Genomic DNA, 27,685 nt, shown 5'->3' on the forward strand with positions numbered 1-27,685 from the left:
AACTTTAAGAAATAAAGTGTTGGTTGTGTTAGGGTCACTAAGTTTTATAGTTATTTGTTATTCAGCGATAGATAACTAATATAGTTTGTAATAAGATAATAATTGCTTTAATCTTGTCATATCTACTTGATAATATTCATTGTTTTTGTCCTTGTATTCTCATGACTGTTAATAGCACAATTCCAATTATCACAAGATGTAAAATGAGATATTTTTATTTCTGTTTAAAATAAATAGCCTCTTCAATTCACCCTAAATTGTGGAACTACTACCATGATTATAATTTATGCATTTTTAAAAAATAAATTCATGTTTTCAAAAGATGAAAAGGAAAAACTTCAAAATTAGACTTATAAGTATATAAACTATTGGAAAGCAAAAGCAATGTAGCAACCTAGCAACTATTACTTTATGAAGATCTACCATTCATATAATATATGATCCTTTTATCCTGAACAAAACGACTATAGGCATTCATTAAAGTAAATTACTGAATTGCTACACTATTATTTGAAGGAATTCTTACATTAATTATTATACTATTAATTATAATTAAAATAATCTTCTACACTTTGATCATATTCACAGGGGAAAAGTCCATATAGACAGGATTTCAGCAATAGAGAAAATATGCTCTTACTCATATCACTAAGAGAGGAAGGTAAAAATAGTAAGCCTAGAGATAGACAGAAGGAGTAAAATCCTTAGCAGAAAAATTGTTATGATAAGAGAGTTCTGCATATAAACCAACACTGCGATCTGCATTGTACTGTATACAAGTGCATTGCAAATTATGAGATTCAAGTAACATAGAAATATATCTCACAAATAATTTGATTATTTTTTTTAAAGATTTTTTTTTTTCCTTTTTCTCCCCAAAGCCCCCCGGTACATAGTTGTATATTCTTTGTTGTGGGTCATTCTAGTTGTGGCATGTGGGACGCTACCTCAGCGTGGTTTGATGAGCAGTGCCATGTCCGCACCCAGGATTCGAACCAATGAAACACTGGGCCGCCTGCAGCGGAGTGCGTGAACTTAATCACTCGGCCACAGGGCCAGCCCCTATAATTTGATTATTTTTAATACCACAGATTTCCTAAGAAAAAAGTAAACTCAAATTGACTCAGAAAAACAATGTTTACTTCCAGCAATTTGTCCTTTTTATGATAAATTTGTCAAAGTAAAGAGATTTATATTGCAAATTCTGGAATGAGACCATCCTAGTCAAATCTTCGTTCTACTAGACATTAACTGAATGACCTCAGGCTTCTTAATCTCCCTAAGCTTGATTTCTTCAATAAATAAAATGAGGATAATAAGAGAAACTATCCCATAGGGTTGTTAAAATTTAAAAAAACTGCTCAAAAGAACATCAACCACTAGTCATTGGTACCTATCAAATCGATGATTATCATTAATCTGGAGTGCCTGTTTTTCATCCTCCTAACAAATCTATATTATCTTTGTTTCCAGGAATAGTAACTGAGAATTGCCCAGGATATTTTATAAACAACTTATTATATACATTAAAAAAACACATAGTTCTTAGCATGCACATATTTTCCAGAGAATAGAAAAACTATCTCCTCAAGTCATTTTATGGGCTAACATAGGCTTGATACAAAACATTAAGTATAGTATGAGAAATGAGAATTACAGACCTAAATTAATTGGTTAACAAAGTTGAAAATTATATAAAATATATTAGCAAAATGAACAAAGTAATGTATTTAAAAAGTAATATATCATCATAAAGTTGAAATTTTTCTAGAAATAGAGCATCATGTTAAAGGAGAAAACATCATCATTTCAATGGTTACAAAAAAGCATTTGAGAAAGAATTCAATAACCATTCACAATTTTAAAAACAGAAAAAGAAAGAAAAAGTATAGCTTTATACAGGTGAAGAACTCCTTAACCTAAGGCAAGTAATGTACAAAACAACAGAGGAAAAAAGAATATTTAACGATCACATGTTGAAAGTCTATCCTTAAGATTAGGTACAAACAAAGGTGCCTATTAAACCCAATTTTACTTTTCATTTTCCTGGAAATTCAAAGGAGTGCAGTAATGCTACAAAAATAAATAAAGAAGTAAGTATTGGAAATGAATAAATAAAATTGCCATTATCCACATATCAGAAGATTCTCTACAAAGAAAATTTAAAAGAATTTTCCTTTCTCCCCATATAACATTTCCCTTAGGGGAGTTCATCCATTTATCTGATTTCCAAAATTAAATCTCTCTCAGCACCCACCATGAGCTCCAGTCTTGTATCTCTAACTGCATAGTCAGTGTATCCTATTAGGTTTCTAATAGCTATCTCAAAAGTAAGATATCTAGAAAGTTATTGATTTTCCCTGACCTAAAATCTGTTTCTCCTCCGTTCTCCCCAGCACCATCTACTTAGAACTCAAGCCAAAAACCTATGAGTCATTCGTCCATCATTTCCATCTAATCCAAACCCTATAGGTTATACTCCCTAAATATCTCAGCCTTATCGGCTGACACAACCCTAGTCCATTCCATGATCGTATTTCACTTAGGCTATTTCAAAACACTCCCCTTTCCTTTTCTCCTGGGTATTCATAAGTTGTATCTCTAAGCTTACTGCTGCTCTTCATATCCCCCAGCACATTTGCAATAGAGATTGCCATTTGTCTATTAAAGTTAGGCAGCTACATCTTCATACCTCCAATGTCAGCCTAAACTCACTAGTTTCCCCTTTCCGATACAGCGGTGTCAACATCATTATTTTTAAAAGATTCTTTCTGGTGGGTTATTTTTTGTCACCCTCTGTAGATCCAAAGTCAAATGGTCATGTAGCGTTGGTTATGTTAAATCTCTTGTCCAGTGACAAATATTTTTATCAATGCACTTCTCTTTTAAGAATGGCAATTGGCATGAAACATAAGAAGAGGTAATGGCAGTGTTCTGGAGCGATGACTAATATAAAAACGTGGGTGTACGTTTCGTGTTCTCTGTCAACCTCTTGTGTGACGATCGAGTCTAGTAAAGTCTCTCCAAGGTCACAGATCTGATCTGAAATCACCTGGAAAAAAGATTATGCCTCCACAAGATTGAGCCCTTCATAAATTGTCTCCCCTTAGTGGCAAAGCCATGATGAAAAAGGCAAAACATTATAGTAGTTCAGTTTTCGGACTGTTTCTGTAGCCCAAATTTAATCAGAATTTTTAAAAACCAAACCCATGTCTCTTTCTCCACTCTACATTCCAAAAATTACTTAAAAAATAAACACATAAAACAAAACAGACGAGGGAAAAAACGTGTACTTTACTAGAGAAGAACTCCTTTGTTGAAAAGCCTTGAATGAACTTAAAGAATAAACTGTGCTCTCCAATTAGTCAGTTGAATCTAAAAGAAGTTTCCTATTTGTCTCCTACTCAGATGAAATGACTCAAAAAATCAGTGGGAGATGAATCTGTGTAATATGAGTAAATTACTTGCTAAATTTAGGTTACCGCTCTATCCCCAACCCCTCAAACAAAGTGTTATATCATCTGTGAATATTCAATTCTCGTTTCTTTGTCAACTAATTTTCTTTCCACTACTGGGTCGTATGAAACTTTCCAACTTCATTTTAACAGATGTAAGATGTAAAAGTCAAATTGGCAAATTTTCAGTCACAAGTACTAGAGAATGTAAAACTCAATTTGTAAATAAATTTGTGAATTTTCTGGAATTGTATTTTCCATGCTTTGAGTGTGATATTTCATAAGGAACACGATTTGAATTAAAGTTCATGAATGAAAGGAAGAATCGTACCTCAATCGTAAAGTGTTGACTAAATGAAATACTTTCCACTTCACAACTAAAACTTGCCTAGAAGAATGATTCATTATACTAGAATTGTAGGAGTTAGTTCTGGAAATTAAAAAAAAAACTTGCAATTGCAATAAAAATTAAAAGTATAGACAAAAGAAGATATTTTTTAACAATATATTTGACAATATTATATAAATATATATCTTTCTTATAGTAGATAGTCATGGCTATCGCTATAAAAGTGTTGTTTAAAATACACACACATACAGATGCACACACAAACACTCACATCTTGGAGAAATGTTTTGACTGAAAAATGAAAGTCTTGTCTCTGTTTAGCTACCATCGATTTTTTTACTGAAACACCAGGCAGTCCAATGCCTCACTTTTTCCTACCCCAAAAAGAGAGTGGAAAAATATTTCCAAGCAGTATAAATATTGGAAATTATCTTAGCTGTTTCTGAATAACATATGCATGTACAAGGCTTGATTTTCACCAAATGGTGAGGTGAGAGTTTTTCATGCTGAATAATTTCTTCATGTCCCATACAACACCCACATAGACATCATTTTCTACTTCATTCTTACAACCTACTTAAAGAACATAATGCTTTGAATTCCTATATTTTCAAAAGATAAAACTCCAACACTTTGAAAATTCTTCATTTTTAGATGGAAATACTTTGTTTGACTTTTGTCTTACTGTGGAGATCATCAGAAACCACTTAACATGAGACCATGTTCAAAACCAGCACAATTTGGAGAATCTTAATTTTTGTTTGTTTCTTCATTATTTTTTACTTTGCAAAAAAATCAAACATGGGGTTTAAAAATTATACAATAAAAGCATGTAATCCCTTCATTTGCATTCAACAATTAGCATTTTTCCACATTTTCTCAATCTTCTCCCTGTGTACACACAAACACACAAGTGCACATTTTTACTTCAGCATACTTTTTCTAAGAATGGCATTCTGCTACATACTCATGATGATCTTTTCACCTCTCAGGGGGTTAAATAATTTCATGGGTCTGATTCATATTCCAATGTTGTCCATTGTCCCCAAAATGTCTTCTGTAACTGTGCTTTAAAATTCAGTATTAAATCGATATTTTATTTTGCATTGCATTTGCTCTCTTACTTTAAAATTTTTTTTGTTGAAATAATTTTGGATTTACAGAAGAGCAGTATAGACAGTACAGAGCATTCCATATACCCTCCACAAGACACATCTTCCCAGACTGTTAACTTCTTATAAAACCATGGTCCATTTAATCAAAACTAAAAAAATAACTTTGTTGTGAATTATTTTTTAAGTGAGATATATTCTTGTATTTCACTTCTTCTAACAAAATATTACTAACTTATTTGGTTTTCCTTTTTGTAGCTTTTAAAATTTTAATGTGTGAGTCTATTAAATAGCCAAATCAGCTTTCCTGTTTGTTGTCTTTGACACTTGATTAAATTGCTGATGAACATTAGGTATTTTGAGCCATTTTCTTGTGGACCACTCCTAATTCGATTAACTCAGAACATCTTTATGTTTTTCTCCATTAATTTTCTTATAATTATGTATTTCTCAAAGACTCAATTTCATGGTTCTGAAAACCAGAGTAGCATATTTCTTCTTCTGTCTTTGGAAAATGCCAGCATATTCTCTTACAGTCTAGATCTACAATTTCCAGTGTGTAAAGTAGTTTCTTGATATCAGTATTTTATAACGAAGACCAGGTATATCCTCCTTCTCTCTCGTGGACTCATTCAAACATTTTTATTGAGTCCTACTGTGAGCAATTTGTTGCGCCAGACACTGATGGTATAATGATGAACAAGATGGACCAATTGTCTGTTCCAATGGCAGATTCTCATTTTCTTTACCTCTCTTCCTTTAATAACCAGTGAGCCGGGGTGCTTTCACATTCTGCCCAAGAATACCAATCCCACTGAGCCTGGCCTTTCCTCCTAAAGCTTCAGTTGTAACCTTAGGGTCCTCCTTCCCCACCCTTTGCACTCTCATATATATCAAAACTCATGATTCTAATTAGGTTCTAGTCTTATCAGATTTTGCTTGATGAATTTAAAATCAATCTGATAAACCTATTTTAGGCAACGTTTTCATGATTTAATATAATATCCCCATCCCTGGAGTAATTATTTTTGTATTGAAAAGAGTCTCTTAAAATACCTTTTTATTTTTCCTGAGGAAGATTCACCCTGAGCTAATATGCATGCCAATCTTCCTCTATATTTTTAGCATGTGGGCCACAAGCACAGCCTGGCTGCTAGTAGTGTGGTATAGGTCCATGCCTGGGAACCAAAACTGAGCCACCAGAGCAGAGCACACTGAACTTAACCTCTAGGCCACTGGGGCTGGCCCTTAAAATAGCATTTTTAACCCCAAAAAGAATGAGCTCTTTATAGGATGGCCAGTAATTGGAGATGACAAATATTGTAATAGGATGTTTAATCCAACATTGCCTCAAATCATACTGCCTAAGAACGTATTGTACACACACAAATGTGTGTGTGTGCGCATGTGTGTGTGAGTGATTGGGGGTTAGGCTTTACTAAAGAATGTTATTGGAGAAGTAATGAGAGACTAATGAAAGTTTTAGATAAAGGTATCCAATTTTAACTTGAGATAACAAAGTAACTCCAAATGTGAAGTGCAGTGGAGAGGACAAAAAGGACCTCATGGAGCGATTATTTAGGGAGCTATTAAGGATGTTAAGGTGAGAGATACTGAGAGATTGATCCAGAGTGGTGATAATGGAAATGGAGAGTGAGAACCATTCAGAAATCATTTCAGATTCATTCTGTAGACTGAGTCATCAATTTACTGTGGGAACCAAAGAAGAGAAATCATTTTATTTTATCTTGGCAACTCCCATCTCGTTTTGTGTATATCCTCACATTTAATATGAATTCTATTATAGTAGTGAACTGATTGATTTCAGTTGCTTAGATGTTCATGTAACTCCAGAATATGAGTTTCTTAAGTCCTTTTTTTCTCCAGTGATAAGCACGGTGCTTGACTTACAGTATCTATTTCTATAATATATAGAGTATTTTATAAGATTTAAAAACTTAAAAGACCCAGTAATAATGTTAAAAAGCAATACTTATAATTCAGTAAGGTAAAAGTATGCCAAAAAGTATGAAATAGATTTCAAATATACAAGTAATCTTCTGTCATGGTGCGGTAAATAAGAATTCTGGAGGGGAGGGAGAGACACACAAAAAGAGCTCCAGAAATCTAAATGTGGGTCCCTGTAATTTTTTCTGCATCACTCATTTTTTTCCAGCAGAAAATATATGTTCTTAGAATGCGCTCTGGAGATAATGTTGGGAATTGCTTAATAGGGAACATAGGTATGAGTGTATTTCTTGTATAAAGTAGTAAAAAGATGCATATGCAGAAATCTAGAAAGGATGGAGTCATTAGCCAACGTCTGTTTACACAGTTACGTGGAGTTTTCATGAGGAAATGATATGAGCTGCATACAACATTTAAATAAAAAGACCTCCATACAATTTTATTTATAATAAGAATAAACGTACAAATGTACAAAGAAGCAGAATGTCTAGCCATCCGAGAAGAGATATATAAGATACATGAGATGTGATGTGTGTATCTATTATCCAATTATGTCATTATTAGAAATTATCTTAATATGAAGGGCAATACAAATGAAATAAGCAAGATATCAAATTCTTTAAAGTAGGATAACAATTTTATTAATACTCTGTGTACATTAAATTATATTTCATTTTTATGTAGAAACATATAATACTAGCTAGAAGTTGAGCTTGTTGCTGATGGTTGTTTTTAGTTTATTTCTAGATTTTTCATATTTTTTTCTCACAAGGTCCAAATTATCAAGTGTTAATTAATGCCAAGAAAAAATTTGTGTTTATATTTAAGCAGCAAACATATTATTCATTTAATTATGACTAGGGGTTATGTTCGTGTAGACTATAATAATTTGTTTATGTGAACTGAAATATCATTATTATGTTGGTAAAATATACTGGATACCAATTTATGAATCTGAGCAATTAGGATATTATTACATTATAACCCATGGCCACATCTCATTTAATATTTTAATATAACAATAACTTTCACTGGTGCCAAGTTATCATTTAAACCATCAAGCTATTCTGCATAATAAATCATTGGGACTAAAATTGGTGAGTCTGCCATTAGCTACTTCTTTCTCGAGAATGTTAACTCACCTTCCATTACGGGATAAAAAAACAAGGCAATTTAAAAAGTGGTAGCTATTTTTAAAAATCATCAAGATGACTCTACTTAGCTGAGATAAGTTATTTCTGCAAATTTTGGAAGTTCATGTGTTTGAAAAAAAGAAAAAAAATTGTAATATGTTGAAATTGTAGGAGATTAGTAATTTTGATGAAATCACTTTCTCCTTGCAAGGTTTATTCAGTATTGTTTGGTTTTCAGCTTACTAAGGTTCAGTTTTGTCCAGAACTAAAAAACAATGAAAATAAAAATAAAAGCTCAATGACCGTAAACGTGGTTTTTATGAACTTGAGTGATAATAGCCTTAATGATGATCTAGTGGAATTTGCAGGTTATTTGTAGTATGGTATGTGTACTTTTATGATTTTTAATATACAAAGCTAAATTGGTCTCCAGAAATGTAAAACTTACTTTTGCAGAAGTGGGCAATATTCCTTGTGACTTTTGCCTCTTGGTTGAATGAAAAATAATATAAGAACTATATTATTAGTCTTATTATTATAGTAATCATGGCAGTCGACATTTATGTAGTGCTTACTATGTGCAAGGACTACTGTTCTAAAGCACTTTTTATAGATTAGCTGAATTATTTTTCATCACGACCTTGTAAGGTAGTACATTAGTTATCTATTGCTGTATAACGACCCCAAAACTTTGTGGTTAAACAATGAGCATTTATTACTTCATCATCTCTGTGGGTCAGGAATTTGGGAGAAGTCATAATCAGGACATTTATGATGTGGCAGTAGAGATGTCATTTGGGACTGGAGTTGTCTGAAGGCTTCACTTGGGCTGGAAGATCTGCTTCTGAGGTGGTTCCCACTTCACTCACATGGTTGACAAGTTCGCGCTGGCTGTTGGCAGGAGGTCCCAGTTCCTCAACTTGTGGACTTTTCCTTAAGGCTGCTAGGGTGTCCTCATGACGTGGCAGCTGGTTTCCCCCAGACCCACTGATCCAGGAGAGAGCAAGGCAGAAGCCACAATGTTTTTTATGACATAGCCTTGGCTGTCATGTTGCCATTTCCGCAATATCCTATTGGTTACATAGATCAGCCCTATTGTGCGTAGCAGGGAAGTATACAGGATATGGATACCGAGATAGGAGAATCATTAGTGACTGTCCAAGAGGCTGGTTACCACTGGTAGATTCTATTATTCCCATTTTACAGATGAGGAAACTGAGACACAAAGATATTAAATGAAATACTGATGATGCCATACTAAGTGGTAAAACCAGGACTTGAATCCATGTTCTTTGTCTCCGGAATATGTGTCATTAAGAGATATATGGTATTGTCCCTAATAGTTCATTTTCATTTTCAATTTTTGATTACTAACAGAGTTGCACATTTTCCTGTATCTGGAGTCCATTTAATTTGTGTGTGCATTGTATGTATAATGCATCCTATACCATTATTTTCTATAGAGGTGACTATTTTTCATTTAGTGAATTATAGAGATTTTTCCTATTCTAAAATTATTAACATTATGGCTTTTTAAAAGTTGCATCTTTTTTTCATTTTCCAAGTTGGCTTTGGGTTATGTTTATGGTATTTTTAACTAACAGAAGTTTTCTCTCTTTTTTGCACATCTATCAATGTTTTCTTTATGATTTTTGCCTCTAGATTATCTATGGATTCATCTTTAATCGTTCACAAATCAGTTTATTTTTCCAAAAGTTACTCTCTTTAAGACAGAATTTTTAGCAATCCCTAGAATTATCCCCTAAGGTCTAAAAGTGTATGTGGATGGTGAATGACTGAAACGCCAAATTGATTTTATTTCTTGGACTCTGTTGATGTGAATATCATGTTGAAGCATTGTAAGGGCTGTTCCATGAAAGGTTGATGGTTGTTGAGGAAGGACAATCCATGGTGGGCAAGGACTCAGCAAAACAGAACATTTGGCTCAATTATCCTATTAAATCAACCTCACTTTGCATTGAGAAACTCCTTTTAAATTGCATCTGTCTCCTGGTAAAACTGAAATTTCAGTCTTTTTTGTATGTTAATTTATTCAGATTGTTAGGTGAATGTACAGTTTATAGTAGCAACTATGCATCCATCTATCTATCTATGTATGTATCATCTATCCATCGTCTATCTATCTATAATTTATCTATGTATGCATGCATGCATGTATGTATGTATCTAGCTAGCTAGCTAGCTAGCTAATCTAACTATCTAATTCAGTAAAGATGGACATTTTGGAGGGAAAAAGAGAGATTTGATTGTTGTGGAGGATTGCCAGAAGACAAGCAGTGGCCAATAAGTGTGTTCTAAATGTCTAATACCAGAGAAGAGTTGAGACTTCCTTTGCAATTTTGTCCAGAATACATGGCACTGCCATTTTAGGTGTTTAAGTGTTTATGGCACTGTCAAAAAAAGCTGTCATAGTTTATCCATGACAACTCTAACTATGGCTGTAGGTTGTCGTTTGCCTGGGAGAATCAGGCAAATCATGCATTGATAAGGGAAAGGCGTGGATTCATATAAGTGCATATTTCATTTGTTGTCTATTTTTACAAAAGAAAAAACCTTACTTGCTATGGGACTCTATAGTTTACTGCATGCCGTCCTGTGTTATTTCAATCTGAAGTTTACATTTTTGTAAGGTAGATATAAATAGCTATACCTATTTGTCTAATATGATCCTAAGCATAGTTGCCCAAAGACTTACATGCTTAAAGACATGGGATTCAAACCTGTGACTTATGACTCCAAATCCAATGATCCTTTAAATCCAATACAGGACAACATTTGCAACATTTTCCTACTTTTCATTTCTACAAGTGCCGGGATTATGTTACATTTTGATTTTCATAGAATGCTCAATTCAGAAGATCCATTCAGTTTAACTGACAAGAGTTTCCTGAGAGTTAGAATGAAAAAGATGAATAATGGAGGATATGCCTGGACCTTAACATCATCCCAAATGACTCCAGTCTAATTTACGCTATTCAAACCTCACAATACCCAAACTCAATCTTCTGTCTTTCTATTTTGCTTATTTAACCATCTGGTACTATCTAAACATTCTCCTTCTGCCTCATCAAGTCTTTTAATGCAGTGCTGGCCAAGTGTAGTCCACAGACCGCATTTGGTCTACAGACTTTCTCTAGACTACAGGATAAATATGGCCAGTGAGAGTAAGCATTTAGAAACTCTAATAGCAAGTTGACATTGCCATGACATCCAAGTGCATAACCAGTGTGTTGTCTCTTTGGAAAGTGTGTCGATTAATTGGGGTCCTATCAAAATCATAAAGGAGTCACATATGGCACGAGTTCTATACCAGTCATATGCAATAGAACTGCATATGTGTCTGCAGTGGGTGGGAAATTAAAAAGAAAAAAAGAAACACTGGTCCTTCCTCATGAATAGCTGAGAAGCATTACTCTAATGCCTCATTAGTCTAGATTCTTCCACACTTCACCTTCCTTTCTTTGATTCTGTCTTCTTGGAACAACCTCAACTCTATGGTCAGCCATTTCTGTCAACCTCGTATTCATATACTAATTTCTTTTGCTTTCATTATTTTTTTTATTTTTTATTTTTTTTAAATATTTTATTTTTTTCATTTTTCTCCCCAAAGCCCCCAGGTACATAGTTGTATATTCTTTGTTGTGGGTCCTTCTAGTTGCGGCATGTGGGACGCTGCCTCAGCGTGGTTTGATGAGCAGTGCCATGTCCGCGCCCAGGATTCGAACCAACGAAACACTGGGCCGCCTGCAGCGGAGCGTGCGGACTTAACCACTCGGCCACGGGGCCAGCCCCCTTTGCTTTTATTTTTTTATAGCTTCTGATTGAAAATAAACAAACATACAAATAAAAAAATCCTGTACAGATGGATTCTCTTTTTCTGCTCCTTGACTGAGCACTGCTGGAAAAGAAATCACACAGTTGGTCAGATTCATGTCTCTATAAACTCATGTTCAGGCAGCTCAGAGGCCCAGAACAGTGTGGAATTTTTTCTTATCAAAACACTCTTAATCAGGGCAGGCCCGCTAGCCTAGTGGTTAAGTTCGGCACGCTCTGCTTCCATAGTCCGAGTTCACTCCACACCGCTCATTGGTGACTCAGGTACAAAATAGAGGAAGACTGGCAACAGATGTTAGCTCAGCGCAAATCTTACTCAGGAAAAAAAAAAAAAAAGACACATAAAAACACCCTTACTCTTGCAGTTACAATTTCAAACTTTATCTCATCTCCTAATTCTTACATAGGGGAAGCCAGTACATGAAAATTTCCTCAGATTTTTGCTACCATTTTCTCCAAATGTTAATTCATCTTCACTTACCCCTTCCTGCTTTTGTCCTATTGCAGTAGGATTTCCTTTTCATACCTATGCTGGATCCCGTTGTCTCACACTATCAGCAACCTTGTGATATTTTTCTCTCCTTAATCTTCCAATCTCTTTCTTTGTTAATTTATTTCCATAAAAATTTAAATATCTTCCTACCTCTCTGATTTTATTTTTAAGAAAATTACCTCTGTATACTTTATTCACCTTTCAGCTAATTTATTCACAATTATCCTTAAAATTTGAGTTTAAATGACACTTCCTTGGGAATATTTTTTTTTTTAATTTTATTTTTGTGAGGAAGATTGGCCCTGAGCTAACATCTGTTGCCAATCTTCCTCTATTATTTTATGTGGGATGCTGCCACAGCATGGCTTGATGAGTGGTGCTGGGTCTGTGCTTAGGATGCGAACCTGCGAACCCTGGGCTGCCAAAGCAGAGCATGTGAACTTAACCACTATGCCACCAGGCCAGTCCCAAGGGAAGACTTTTCTTTATTCCCCCAGAGCAAGAAAAATGTCCTTTTGTGTCCTCTCATAGCAGCTGCGTTTATTTCCTTCATAACATTTATCACAGTATTTATTTCCTGCTAATAAATCTCCTAGAGGTCTTTCAAAATCCCTTTCAATCAGCAACTCAAAACATTTCAGTCCAGATACAACTTTGGCTTTTTATGGTTGAAAAGTAAGGAAATTGATTTCAAGGGCATGCTTGGCAAACGTTTCTCCCAAACTCCTTCAATAAATGATAGTGTGTGGGGAACATGGTGGTTGTATTTTTTCAGTCCTCAGCTTAATTTAGTGGCTGTTGAAGCCATTGCCCATCTGGTAGCAAGTAGTAACCTTTAAAGTGGCTTCAGGAGAGAGAAAAACCACTTGAATATGTCCCTTATTTTAATGTGTGTGGTTAATCAATTTTAGAATTATATAGCTTGTAGAATTCTTTATAGGCAGTTTGAATTCTAATTAGTAACAGATTTAGGCAAGTTACTTTACCTCTCTGAACGTATAAGTCCTTATCTGAAAAGTGTTAAACACAGTATACATCATAGAGCCTTTGTGAGGTCTAATAATATACGCATACACACTTATACACACTACATACTTATGTATGTATCATTTAGCATAAAAGCTGAAATATCATTTGATATTATTATTATACTACTATTAAGACAATTCATTTACCATATCATTAATTATCATGATGTCGATAACTATCACAAGCTAGTGAGGAAGGAATAGTTTTGGTTAGAACCTAAAGAAATTAGAATTGTGAGGACAATAATTTTTTTTAAAAATTGTCAGGACTGGAGCCCGCCTGGTGGTGCAGTGGTTAAGTTTGCATGCTTCACTTTGGCCGCCTGGGGTTTGCAGGTTTGGATCCCAGGCGGAGACCTACACACTGCTCATTAAGCCGTGCTGTGATGGTGTCCCACCTACAAGATAGACTAGGATTGGCACAGGTGCTAGCTCAGGGCCAATCTTCCTCAAGCAAAAAGAGGGAGATTGGCAACAGATGTTAACTCAGGGCCAATCTTCCTTACCAAAAAAACCCAAGACTGCCATGTTCTTCTGACATGTTTAAAAGAAAGGGAGGTTAATAAAATTAAAACTGGTTTGCTCTAGAATGCAGGAAACTTGATTCCCCTTTTGAGCATTTAACTAGTATGATACATTAAAAAAAACTACAGCATTAAAATAATGTAAATATTCAAGCAATTAGAAAAACACAAAAATGCTTTTTGTACTCAGTATTATTGAAGTGAGGTAAATCTGTTTTACAGAATATTGCCAATCTCATATTGGAGTGAATTCTATATGTTTAATAAGTATTCTTATATTTAGATCTTGTGAAACCAAATGACTTTTAAAGGTTTCTTAAACCTATTCTTAGCCATTTAGTGGCTGAATGGCTCACAGTCCTAGAATTGACAAAAGTCTCTGATGAGTGTGCATTAATATGCGTGCATGTGCATGCACACACAGACACACACACACACACATTCACTGGTTGGTTATTTTATTGATTAAAGCAACAGGACCAAAATAAAACTCGATTGGTAGAGATTACCTATTCTCCTGCATGGAAAAGAAGCAATTTTCATAGCAATCAACCCACTCATGCTTATAAACACAGTCTAATAAGCAAAGGATATATGAGAGATTTTATAATGATATTTTTCAGTCGGTCGATGTAATATACTTTTCCCCCATAAAATAAAAACAAATAACGTTCAATTTTTAAAATTTACACTAGTTTGTGTTTCTGCTTAAATGCGCTTTTCTGGAGAATATTTGATTTCTGTAAATCAAAACCCAGGAGTAGATTGGTTGAGCACACTTTCCGCTGTTGTTTATGGCTGTTCCAAGCGCTGTTACCTAGCAACTCCCTGAAGGAAGCTTCTAGTACTTTAAATCACACAAGAGCTCAGAAAATACTGTGAGGCAGACTTTTAAAAAAATGTTCTGACTTATTAAAATGTAATTAACAGTTTTATTTTCCATAGAGTAAAAGGGTCTTGAAAATAAATTTGATTCGCATCTATCTATAAATTTGCATCTTTAATTATAATTGCTTATCTTAAAAGCTTTTAAATTAGAAATAATAAAAATAACAATAACAAATAAACCAAACATCTCACATAATCCTACTATTTTAAAAGTCCTAACCCTTGAAAACTGTTCCCTAGCCCTTGAGGTAGTTACTGTTTGATTCAATTTGATTCCTTACAGAAAGTTTTTTGTGCGTTTTTAGACATCCCTGTGCACACATGAGCATATATGCAGAATTCAGCATTTTGATAAGACTAGGATCATGTTTTAATTGTACTATAACAATGGAGTTATGTTATATTGTATTGCTACTTAATTTTTAAAATACATCATTGACATTATTTCAAGATGCTTTATTGAAATCTGTATTTTTAATAATGTGTGATTGTGATGATGCATAATACTTGTTTAGAATTCTGACCAGCATTTTATATCATTGTCTACTTTTCTCCTCAAAAAAATCCCATGAGGTTTAAATACTATTATTCACATTAAAAAAAATTTTTTATTGAGTTCATAATAGTTTACATCAATGTGAGATTTCAGTTGTACGTTATTTCTCGACTGTCACCACATAAGTGCTCCCCTTGACCCACTGTGCCCACCCCCCACCGCCCTTCCCCTGGTAACCACTGAACTGTTTTCTTTGTCCATATGTTCGTTTATCTTCTACATATGAGTGAAATCATCTGGTGTTTGTCTTTCTCAGTCTGGCTTATTTCGCTTAGCATAATGCCCTCCAGTTTCTTCCATGTTGTTGCAAAAGGGATGAATTTGTCTTCTTTTCTGGATGAGTAGTATTCCATTGTGTATATATACATATATATATATATACCACATATTCTTTATCCAATCATCTGTCGATGGGTGCTTGGATTGTTTCTGTGTCTTGGCTATTGTGAATAGTGCTGCAACAAACACAGGGGTGCATATGTTACTTTGATTTTTAACTTCAAGTTGTTTGGGTAGATACTCAGTAGTGGGATAGCTGGGTCATATGGTAGTTCCATTTTTAGTCTTTTGAGGAATCTCCATACTGTTTTCCGTAGTGGCTGCACCAGTTTGCATCCCCACCAGCGGTGTCTGAGGGTTCCCTTCTCTCCACACCCTCTCCAACACTTGTTATTTTCAATCTTAGTGATTATAGCTATTTTAACAGGCGTAAGGTGGTATCCTAGTGTAGTTTTGATTTTCATTTCCCTGATGCTTAGTGATGTTGAACATCTTTTCATATGTCTATTGACCATCTGTATATCTTCTTTGGAAAAATGTCTGTTCACATCCTCTGCCTCATTTTTTGATCAGGCTGTTTGTTTTTTTATTGTTCAGTTGTGTGTGTTCCTTATATATAATAATATTATTTATTATTATTATTATCATATTATATATAGTAATTAATTATTATTATTTATTAATATTAATAATATTATTATATATAATAATATTATATATTATTATAACCCTTTGTCAGATATATGATTTGCAAATATTTTCTCCCAATTGGTGTGTTGTCTTTTGTTTTGATCCTAGTTTCTTTTGCCTTGCAGAAGCTCTTTAGTCTGATGAACTCTCACTTGTTTATTTTTTCTTTTGTTTCCCTTGTCTGAGAAGACACAGTATTCGAAAAGATCCTTTTAAGTTCAATGTCAAAGAGTGTACTACAGATATTATCTTCCAGGAGTTTTATGGTTTCAGGATTTATCTTTAAGTCTTTGATCCATTTTGGGTTTATTTTAGTGTATGGTGTGAGGTAATGGTCTACCTTCATTCTTTTTCATGTGGCTGTCCAGTTTTCCCAACACCATTTATTGAAGAGACTCTTTTCTCCACTGTATGTTCTTGGCACCTTTGTCAAAGATTAGCTATGCATATATGTGCGGTTTTATTTCTGGGCTTGCAGTTCTGTTCCATTGATCTGTGTGCCTGTTTTTGTACCAGTACCTTGCCGTTCTGATCACTATGGCTTTGTTGTATATTTTGAAGTCAGGGAATGTGATACCTCCAGCTTTGTTCTTTTTTCTCAGGATTGCCTTAACAATTTGGCATCTTTGGTTGCCCCGTATGAATTTTAGGATTCTTTGTTCTATTTCCCTGAAGAATGTCATTGGGATTCTGATTGGGATTGCATTGAATCTGTAGATAGCTTTGGTAGTATGAACATTTTGACTATGTTTATTCCTCCAATCCATGTGCATGGAAACTCTTTCCATCTCTTTATGTCATTATCAATTTTTTTCAGTAATGTCTTATAGCTTTCATTGTATAAGTCCTTCACTTCCTTGGTTAAATTTATTCCTAGGTACTTTATTCTTTTAGTTGCAATTGAACATGGAGTTGTATTCTTGAGTTCTCTTTCTGTAAGTTCGTTATTAGAGTATAGAAATGCTACTGATTTATGTAAGTTGATTTTGTACCCTGCAACTTTACTGTAGTTGTTAATTATTTCTATTAGTTTTCTGCTGGATTCTTTACGGTTTTCTATATGTAAGATCATGTCATCTGCCAACAGCGAGACTTTCACTTCTTCAGTCCCTCTTTGGATTCCTTTCTTTTGCTTAATTGTTCTGGCCAAAACCTCCAGTACTATGTTGAATAAGAGTGGTGATAGTGGACATCCTTGTCTTGTTCCTGTTCTCGGTGGGATGGCATTCAGTTTTTGCCCGTTGAGTATGATGTTGGCTATGGGTTTTTCATATGTGGCCTTTATTATGTTGAGGTAATTTCCTTCTATCCCCATTTTGTTGAATTTTTATCATAAGTTGTTGTTGGATCGTGTCAAATGCTTTCTCTGCATCTATTGAGATCACCATGTGGTTTTTGTTCCTCAATTAGTTGATGTGGTGTATCACATTGATTGATTTGCAGATGTTGAATCATCCCTGTGTCCCTGGTATGAATCCCACTTGATCATGATCTATGATCCTTTTGATGTATTGCTGAATTCGGGTTGCCAAAATTTTGTTGAGGTTTTTTGCCTCTATGTTCATCAGCGATATTGGCCTGTAGTTTTCCTTCTTTGTGTTATCCTTGTCAGGCTTTGGTATCAGAGTGATGTTGACTTCATAGAATGTGTTAGGAAGTGTTCCATCTTCCCTAGTTTTTTGGAATAGCTTGAGAAGGATACATATTAAATCTTCTCTGAAAGTTTGATAGAATTCCCCAAGGAAGCTGTGTGGTCCTGGGGCTTTATTCTTTTGGATGCTTTTGATTACCGTTTCATTGGTCTATTCAAATTATCTGTTTCTTCTTGATTCAGCTTTGGGAGGTTGTAAGTCTAAGAATTTATCTATTTCCTCTAGATTATCCATTTTATTGGTATAGTTTTTCATACTCTTCTCTTATAATCCGTTATATTTCTGTGGTGTCTGTTATTTCTCCTCTTTCATGTCTAATTTTGTTTATCTGAGCTTTCTGGGTTTTTTTGTTTGTAAGTCTGCCCAGGGGTTGGTCAATTGCATTTATCTTCTCACAGAACCAGCTGTTTGTTTCTTTGATTCTTTCTACTGCCTTTTGTGTTTCAATAGCATTTATTTCTTTTCTGATTTTTATTATTTCTCTCTTTCTGCTGACTTTGGGCTTTGTTTGTTCTTCTTTTTCTAATTTAGTTAGGTGTAATTTGAGATTGTTTATTTGGGATTTTTCTCGGTTGTTAAGGTGAGCCTGTATTGCAATGAATTTCCCTCTTAATATGGCTTTTGCTGCATCCCATATGAGTTGGTATGGTATGTTTTCATTTTTATTTGTCTCCAGATGTTTCTTGATTTCTCCTTTAATTTCTTCAATGATCCATTGCTTGTTCAATAGCATGCTGTTTAGTCCCCACATCTTTGTCCCTTTCTCAGCTTTTTCCTTGTAATAAATTTCTAGCTTTATAGTATTATGATCAGAAAAGATGCTTGTTATTATTTCAATTTTTTTAAATTTATTGAGGCTTGCCTTGTTTCCCAACATATGGCCTATACTTGATAATGTTTCACGCACACTTGGGAAGAATGTGTATTCTGCTCTTTTTGGAAGGAGTATCCAAATATGTCTGTTAAGTCTAACTGGTTTAGATTTTCATTTAATTCCACTGTTTCCTTGTTCATTTTCTGTTTGGATGATGTATCCATCAATAAAATCAATGAGTGGGATGTTGAGGTCCCCTACTATTATTGTGTCACTATTAGTATCTTCTTTTAGGTTTGTTAATAGTTGCTTTGTGGACTTTGGTGTTCCTGTGTAGGGTGCATAGATATTTATAAGTGTTACTTCTTCTTGATGGAGTGTCCCTTTGATCATTATATACTGCCCCTCTTTGTCTCTCTTTATCTGTCTTATCTTGAAGTCTACTTTGTCTGATATAAGTATTGCAATACCTGCTTTCTTTTGTTTGCCATTAGCTTGCAGTATTGTCTTCCATCTCTTTATTCTGAACCTGTGTTTGTCATTGGAGCTGAGATGTGTTTCCTGGAGGCATCATATTGTTGGGTCTTGTTCTTTAATTCATCTTGCCACTCTGTGTCTTGTATTAGAGAATTCAATCCATTTACATTTAGTGTGATTATTGATGTATGAGAGCTTAATGCTGTCGTCATATGACTTGTTTTCCGGTTTTCCTGAATTTCCTTTGTTTCTTGTCCTGTGTGTTTTGGTCTACCCATTGAATTACATAGTTTTTTATGATGTGATTCTTTGTTTTTCTCCTTATTTATTATTTGTGTCTCTGTTCTGCTTTTTTGTTTAGTGGTTACCCTGAGCTTTGTATTCAGAATCTCGTGTATAAGATAGTCCATTCTCTGATGGCCTCTTATTTCCGTAGTCTAAACCAGTTCAGTCCCTTTCCTCCTCCCCTCCTAAGTTGTTTTTCTCACTTCTTGTTCCATCTTGTGTTGTGAGTTTGTGGTTATAATGACAAGATTATCTTTTTTTTTTTTGCTGGTTTCCTTCCCTTTAGCTTAATGCTATACTTCAGTATTTGCTTGCTATTCTGATTCTGTCTACCTATTTATCTCCTTACTGTGTTTTGTGACCCCTTTCTCCCTTTTTTTCCAGGTATGAGGGCCTTCTTGGGGATTTCTTGTATTGGGGGTCTTCTGGCTACTAACTGCCTTAGCTTTTGTGTGTCTAGGAAAGTCTTTATTTCTCCCTCATTTCTGAAGGATATTTTTGCTGGATAGAGTATTCTTGGCTGAAATTTTTTGTCTGTAAAGATTTGAATATGTCATTCCATTCTCTCCTAGCTAGTAAGATTTCTGCAGAGAAATCTGCTGGAATCCTGATAGGGGTTCCTTTGTAGGTTATTTTCTTCTGCCTTGCTGCCCTTAGTATTCTTTCTTTCTCATTCATTTTTGAAAGTTTTACTATTATATACCTTGCAGTAGGTCTTTTTACATCGACTTATCTAGGAGATCTGGAAGCCTCTTCCACACAGATTTCCCTCTTTTTCCCTAGCTTTGGGAAGTTCTCTGCTATTATTTCTTTGAACATACTTTCTGCTCCATTCTCTTTCTCTTCTTTTTATGGAATACCTATAATTCTTATGTTGCATTTCCTGATTGAGTCGGATATTTCTTGGAGACTTTCTTCATTGCTTTTTGGTCTTAGTTCTCTCTCCTTCTCCGTCTGGAGCATTTCAATTTGTCTATCTTCGATTATGCTGATACCATCGTCTATGATGTCCACTCGAGTGTTCAGGGAATCCATATTTTATTTTATCTCTTCCATTCTGTCTTTCATCTCTGATATTTCTGATTGATTCTTCTTTATAGGTTCAATCTCTTTTGTGAAGTAGTTCCTGAACTCATTGAATTGTTTCTCTACCTTCTCTTTTACCTCATTGAGTTTTTTTATGATAGCTATTTTGCATTCATTGTCATTTAGATTATGAATTTCTGTGTCCTCAGGACTGAATACTGGGTACTTGTCATTTTCTCTCTGGTCTGGAGATTTGATATATTGCTATAGGAGGTGGGTCGGATCTTACGCATCCTCATATTTGGTTGCAGTTACCGGCTATCACCACTGGGTGGGGGTCAAGAGCTGCATATTCTGAGCCCTCCACCTTCAGCCTCAGGGCAGCAGAACAGTTGCTGGGCAGGAGAAGGGAGGGGCGCTTTCTCCTGCATGCTCTCTGGGCTTTCTCGCTCAGCTCTCACTATCTATTCTCCTGGAGTGTTGGCTTGATGAGGTCACCTCTCACGAAAACTCTCTCCCCGGTAGAGGTCTTCCCTCTAGGTTGTATGGGCCCTCGGGGGTCCTTGATGTTCCAGCAAATGAACTTCCGCTCCCCCGTACCTTCCTTCACAGAGACTGCCATGGTCACAGACCACAGTCTTTAGGGGAGGAAGTAAAGTTCTCTCTTACTCTGTTCCATCTCCTCCGAGGGGGGCTCCAGCCTCTCCTCCCTCCATCATATGGCTGTGTGTCTCTCCAACGTTTTTGTGTTGTGTTAGGATGTCCTCTGTTGGAGTTTGGATGCCCCTTTTCATTGTATGTTGGAGGGGAGAGAGTCCTGGGCAAGTTCACTCAGCCATGATGCTGATGTCACTCGATTATTCACTTTTTAAAGATAAGGCAAGTTAGGCTCAGAGGGATCAAGAACTTGCCCTGGGGCCTGGCACGCTCAGTAGTGACACCAATTGATTTCATGTGCTTACACTTTATCAGCAAGAAACAGAGCAGAGATATTGAAATCAAAACAAAGGAATACAAACTTTAAAAGGATGAGAAGAAAGTACAAGATGAAACATATACAATTTTGAAAGAGGAAATGCTTTCTTCAACAAGGGAGGGAAATTAGAAACCATAAAGCAAAAATGCACATATTTCATTATTGCTGGGGAGTTATTTTTGTCTGCATTTTCAAAGCTGGGCTTCTGCCATATATATGGTCCCACCAGCAGGAAGGAAATAATTTAGGGAAAGTGATTTTTGTCTACAAAATATGATCTAGAAGTAAGACAAAACCTAGTCATGTGACTGTATTTAACTAAAAGGGAAGCTAGGAAATGTAATTCTAGCAGGGCTGCCATGCACCCAGCTGAAACTTGGCCATGGGTCAGGGGAAATGAGAGCCTCTATTCCTAAAAGGAAGAAGGAGAGAAAGAATATGAGGTGATAGCAGTTTCAGCCACAGTTCAAATCTTTGTTCATTCAAGTATCCATGTACAGTATTTTCCCTATGTATTAAGATACTCATCCAGTATTATGAAAACTACTCCAGAGTTACATCAATTGCTGCATCCAACTCAAAGTCCCGGATATCTGGATAATGCAAAGTCAGTTCTTGATGTGGCTTCTAATGGTCTGGCCACACACACTAATACATTAGTTAGCTACCTCCACCCCCATCCCATATGCATATATAATAGTGGAGCAAGATACCTGTAATATTGGTCTTTGGAAAATGGAAGAATGGGAGACACTCAGTAGTCATGGGTCCATAGCAATGATGAAATCCTGTGGGACACGAATTGCAGAGACCTTGCAGTAAATTCCTTGATTAGACTCTCATTCTGCTCTTACAGGGTAACTCCTTTATCTGTTCATAAGCATCACTCATTGTTCACTAGTCTCTGTGGCCAAACAGAAGGTTGAAATTGGAACATATTTCTTCCAGTCCTTTCTGTGTGTCAGTAACTGTGCTGAAAATTCTTCTCCAAGACCTTTCTTAAACCTGCCTTATACTCTGGCTTTTGTTGCCCTGTCCATATCTCCCTCTTGATTGTAATGGCAGCTACCTTGGCATCATCTGAAACAATAGGTTAATGAGAAAGCAGTCCTTTAGTCTGAGCCTTCCAGCAGGTCTGGCTCTGTCCATCTGGCTGAGAAGTCTTAATGGGTGGCCTCTGATAAAGACTCTGAAAGAAAATACCATCTCCTGCTCTTTAGGGTATAGGTCACTTTGTTTGTTCTGCAACTGTCCAGATTTCTAGACTCTTTTTTTATTTTTTTTTCCGGTGAGGAAAATTCGCCCTGAGGTAACATCTGTGGGCAATCTTTCTCTTTTTGCTTGAAGAATATTGTCGCTGAGCTAAAATCTGTTGCCAATCTTGCTCTATTTTGTATGTGGGCCACCACCACAGCATGGTTTGATGAGCATTGTGTGGGTCCATGCCCAGGATCTGAACCCATGAACCGTGGGCTGCCAAAGCAGAGCATGCAAACTTAACTGCTATACCACTGGGCTGGCCCCCAGATTCCTGGACTCTTAGTTTAGATTTCTGGTTTCAAACAAACAATGCCCTACTTAAGAGAGCTCTATTCCCTTCTCTCTCTGCTTGCAAAGTGATCCTTTCTTACCTCAGATCACCTTTGTCTGTATACCTGATTAAAATCAGCAGGGTGCTGTCAACACACATTAATATTCTTGTCCTTTCCAAACATGTCTTCTAAACGTGTCTCCATAGACATGTGGTTTCTGTACACAGAGAGGAAAATGGATAATAGGGGAGAATAGCAATTTCTGTCACTGATATAATTCTGCATTACACATTTTTGTAGTACCTAAATTTTATAGAACTTTGTCTTATATTTTTAGTTAGAAAATTATTAGATAAAAATTGGCTGCTTGGGACTTGAAATGTCCCTAAAAGGCAATGTAAGTAACTGATAAGTCTGGAAAACGTACTCATTCTCCTAGGTCACTGTCACTCTCTCCAACACTCCTTGGTCATAATAGTTAATGATATTGATAGCTGTGAAAATGGTTCTTTCAATGCCCTAGACTTGTGCTTCTGTAATTCCTTTCTTTCACTGTTCTTGCCCACATCTTCTCTCAGCACCCACTTTCAGAGGCATAGTCCCTGGATCATGTCATTACCAGTAAATGTGACCCCTCTTAATCTCTATTCCTAGCACCCCCCTCTCTTGCCACCACCTCTTATCTTCCCAGTTTACTACCTCTCATACAGAATTCCAACTCTCTTTTGAATACACTGGGACCTACAATTCATTGATTCTACCAAATTTCCACTGTTATTTACACCCACAGGTCCTGTCTTGGCTTCTTAACTTGTTTGAATTCCATGGCACACTATACTCTATAATTACAATTCATCCTTCATTCACTGGCCCTCTCTCCATTAGTTAGACTTGTTTGTCAAAAGTCAACTCTAGTGAAATCTAACTGTCTGTCTTGATGTTTATTTCCATGCATTTGAATGTGACCAGAGGAAACAAAATAAACAAAAGACAACCTGCAGACTATTCCCACTTTAAATTCATGATCACTAATTTCTAGGGGTCCAGAAGTCATCAAACAATCATTCTGTGTTTCTCTATTCTGCTTCCTCTCCCACTCTCTTAAACAACTATCCCACATTTTCTTCTCTCACCTCTACCCTCTTCTATAATGTTTATTTCCACCCATTTCACTAAGAAAATAGAACCATAGGAAGAAAAACAAAATTTTCATAAACTTTTGCCCATCAGCCTGCATGTACACCCATATATTCTACTTTCTCTCCTGTTATTATAGATGAGCAATTTTAGAGGTGGTGTGACTGAGAAGGGCATGAAAAGAGTACACTATGTTAGTAAGATTACCCAAATTCTGACAGTCTATGAGTCACATTTAAAGGAATTTGAAATATATCCGATAAGCTTTAGGATTTGTGAAAAGTCATTAATCCATTTGGCAGACCAACAGCCGTATCCAGTTATCAATGATAATGGAAATGTTCTATATAGGCGTTGTCTAATACTGTAACCAGTAGCCGCAAGTGTTATTGAGCACTTTATTGCTAGAAATATGGCTAGTGTGATGGAGGAACTGAATGTTTATTTGTACTTAGTTTTAATTTATTTAAATTTAAATAGCCACATGTGGCAGTGGCAACTGTATCGGACAGCAGAGTTTTAGGAGGGTAATAGTTGGAATGCTAGAGAGCTGGAAGACGTGAAGAGCAAATAGGAAGCTGTTGCACTAGCCTAGGTGAGAGATTATCAGAGTTTGAATAAAGGTCTGCAATCCCTTATCTATAATTCCAAAATCCAGAAAGTCCTGAAAAATAAACTATTTTAGTATTTCTGTTAGTTGTAAGATCTGGCCTGACGTGAAATTATTTGGTGGCAATCTCTGCAGCGAACTTGATTTTTTCCACTTAGTATAAATATTCACACATTTAACTACAGAAATAGTAGGATTTTTCAGCATAGATTGTTTGCTAGATGTCTTAGATAGGGTCTGGTAGATGAAGCATATTGTCTTTCTAAAATCTGGAAATAATTTTTTTTTTAAACTAAAAGCTGATATCTGGCCCTTAAGAATTATGGATAAGGATTGGAAAGCCGTCTTAAGGAGGGAGTATGGGAATGGGAGAGTAGGGAGTGAGAAAGAGAGAGAGGGGACTTTAATAATCAATAGACCTTGTCAGTCATATGACACTGGGAAATGAGGAGCAAAGCAGCGTGAAAGAATATTCTCAATTTTTAAATTCAGGTTAAAGGATAGTGATTAGTATTTTAAAAGTATCCCAGGAACACAGATGGATTTGGATCTGAGGGGAGAGGTCTAGAGATACAGTCAATCTATTTTTCAGACTGACTTTCAGATTTCTGTAACTTATGCAAAATAAAGATTACGATCTAGTTGAATATTCTATCATATTTCTTTCCCTGTGTTAATCATCCATATTGATTGATGTTTTATTTTTTTTTTACGAAAAGAATACTGATTCTTCTTTTTGTCTAACAGGGACTTCCATAATAATTATATAGTAACTCGGTTATCTAAGAAAGTGGTTTTCAACTGATCTGACCCAATACCTTCTTTTTACAATAAATATTTTGTAACACTTCCCTTTCTACCCTGGAATGAAATTCAGAGTAAATATAACTATCTATATAAATACATTGTAAATAATTAATGTAATATCCTAATTATAATATGAAAGAAAAACAGGAGGGAAATAGTAATACAGAGGAATATTTTTCAATGTGTAAATGCTCAGGTATGAATCCCCAAGAAAACAGTGGAAAAGAGAGATGCTTGCAACAATAAGGATGCGCCAGCTACTGACACTCACAATGTTATTAATCAAACATCCTCAATTTGTATTAATCACTCACATACAATGCTAAACAGAATAAATTTTCTCTTAATTTACACAGTAGTCGTGTTCCTGGATAATTCAGTATATATTCAAACAGTGCAAAACATACTTCGTATTTGTAAAATTGCCTCCGGTGATGTATACTTTGCTTTCTGGGCTAACAGACACTTCAAAACTTTTACTTACGTGTAGAAAAAAGCATAGGCTGAAATAAAAATGACTACCAAAAATTTATTAATTTTTCCCTTCTTTCCACTTCCTACTTTTTGAAAAATTTGCCAGTGCAACACAATCCTCCGTTAGCCATCTCTATCCAAATGCAGATGCGCACATTCACTAAGGAAAAAGGAAGGAAGGGGACCCAATTTTTTTCTTTTTTAACCACTGAAGGAAAATAAGTTGGGATATTTTCAAACTATCACACAAGTACCATATTTTCTCATGGTCCCTACTAGAAGAAATTTGGTTTGTGTATCACAGCAGGGAGAGTTAGTAATTGTGTGTGGTATCACCTATATAGTAATCATACCTTCCAAATTTTGTAGTACAGTTTGGATTTTAAAATATTGTGTTTCATGTTGTAATAAATGCACACATTTTCTTAGATCATATGTTCTGATTTTTGGTTTGAAATTTATGGACCCCCGTGTGTATTGCTATGGTACAATTCTAAAGTTATAACTCTGCATTTAGCAGTTTTGTTACTTTGTTGTCACAAATTTAGCATACATGCTCAAAAATTATTTTGAGTGGGCCGTCCCCATGGCTGAGTTGTTAAGTTGGTGCACTCCGCTGCGGCGGCCCAGGGTTTTGCTGGTTCGGATCCTAGGCACAGACATGGCACCACTCATCAGGCCATGTTGAGGTGGCATCCTACATGCCACAACTAGAAGGACTCACAACTCAAATATACAACTATGTACTACTGGGGGGATTTGGGGAGAAAAAAAAGATTGGCAACAGTTGCTAGCTCAGGTGTCAATTGTTAAAAAAAATTAATTTGAGAAATAATGAAATAGTGGTTTAAAGTCACTGTCCTTTTGCAAACATTCCATATACTTTTCCACATTCAAAATTTGATTTAGAATCTACCTGCCTTTCTGCAAAATATTAAGTATCATGGTTATGTATTTTTTAAAATTTCTTAAAGATCATTATCATATCCTGAGAAGTAAAAATGAGAGACAGAGAGAGAGAAAAACATTAATAGCAGATCCTTGATTTTTTTTAAAGTGTAAATCCTGAGATATAACTATAGCATACAATTTCTTCCATGAAATGTGAAGAAAAATAAATAAATAAGGAAATGAAAGAAAAAGAGAAGCAAATGGGCTCTTTCATATGCTAACTCGTATTATAAAAACAGGAGTAGGGTTAATATTTACCTGTGTGGAGCATTACAGAACCATTTCCCAAGTAATTTTTTCTTGTTTCTTCACAAATTGTATTGTGTACGTGTTCATTTTATAGGTCTGGCTCACCAATTCAACCTTCTATTTCTTAATTTAGCTAAAAATTCTGTTCTCTGCCCAAGAATATTTATTTTCTTAGAACTTTAAATATTGGCTTTAGTCCCAATGCCAGCTATAATTGTTTACTTCCAAAGGGAAAGTTTTTTCCCAAAATAAATAATACTTTAATCACTTCTATAAAATATGACTCCTGTGGAAAATTGAATATCTGGCATGGGGGCCCTCATTTCTGCATGAGAATGATATCCTTGGGCTGAGTAACATTATCT

The 27,685-nt window shown here is 35.4% G+C and overlaps 1 protein-coding gene across 10 annotated transcripts in view; it reads left to right on the top strand.

Annotated features, from left to right (window-relative positions):
* KCNT2 (potassium sodium-activated channel subfamily T member 2) overlaps positions 1 to 27,685 on the top strand; it is a 347,942-nt gene that overhangs the window by 170,247 nt on the left and 150,010 nt on the right. The window lies entirely within an intron of this gene.

Source organism: Equus asinus, chromosome 30 (assembly GCF_041296235.1).
Source record: "Equus asinus isolate D_3611 breed Donkey chromosome 30, EquAss-T2T_v2, whole genome shotgun sequence".
Taxonomy (NCBI): domain Eukaryota; kingdom Metazoa; phylum Chordata; class Mammalia; order Perissodactyla; family Equidae; genus Equus; species Equus asinus.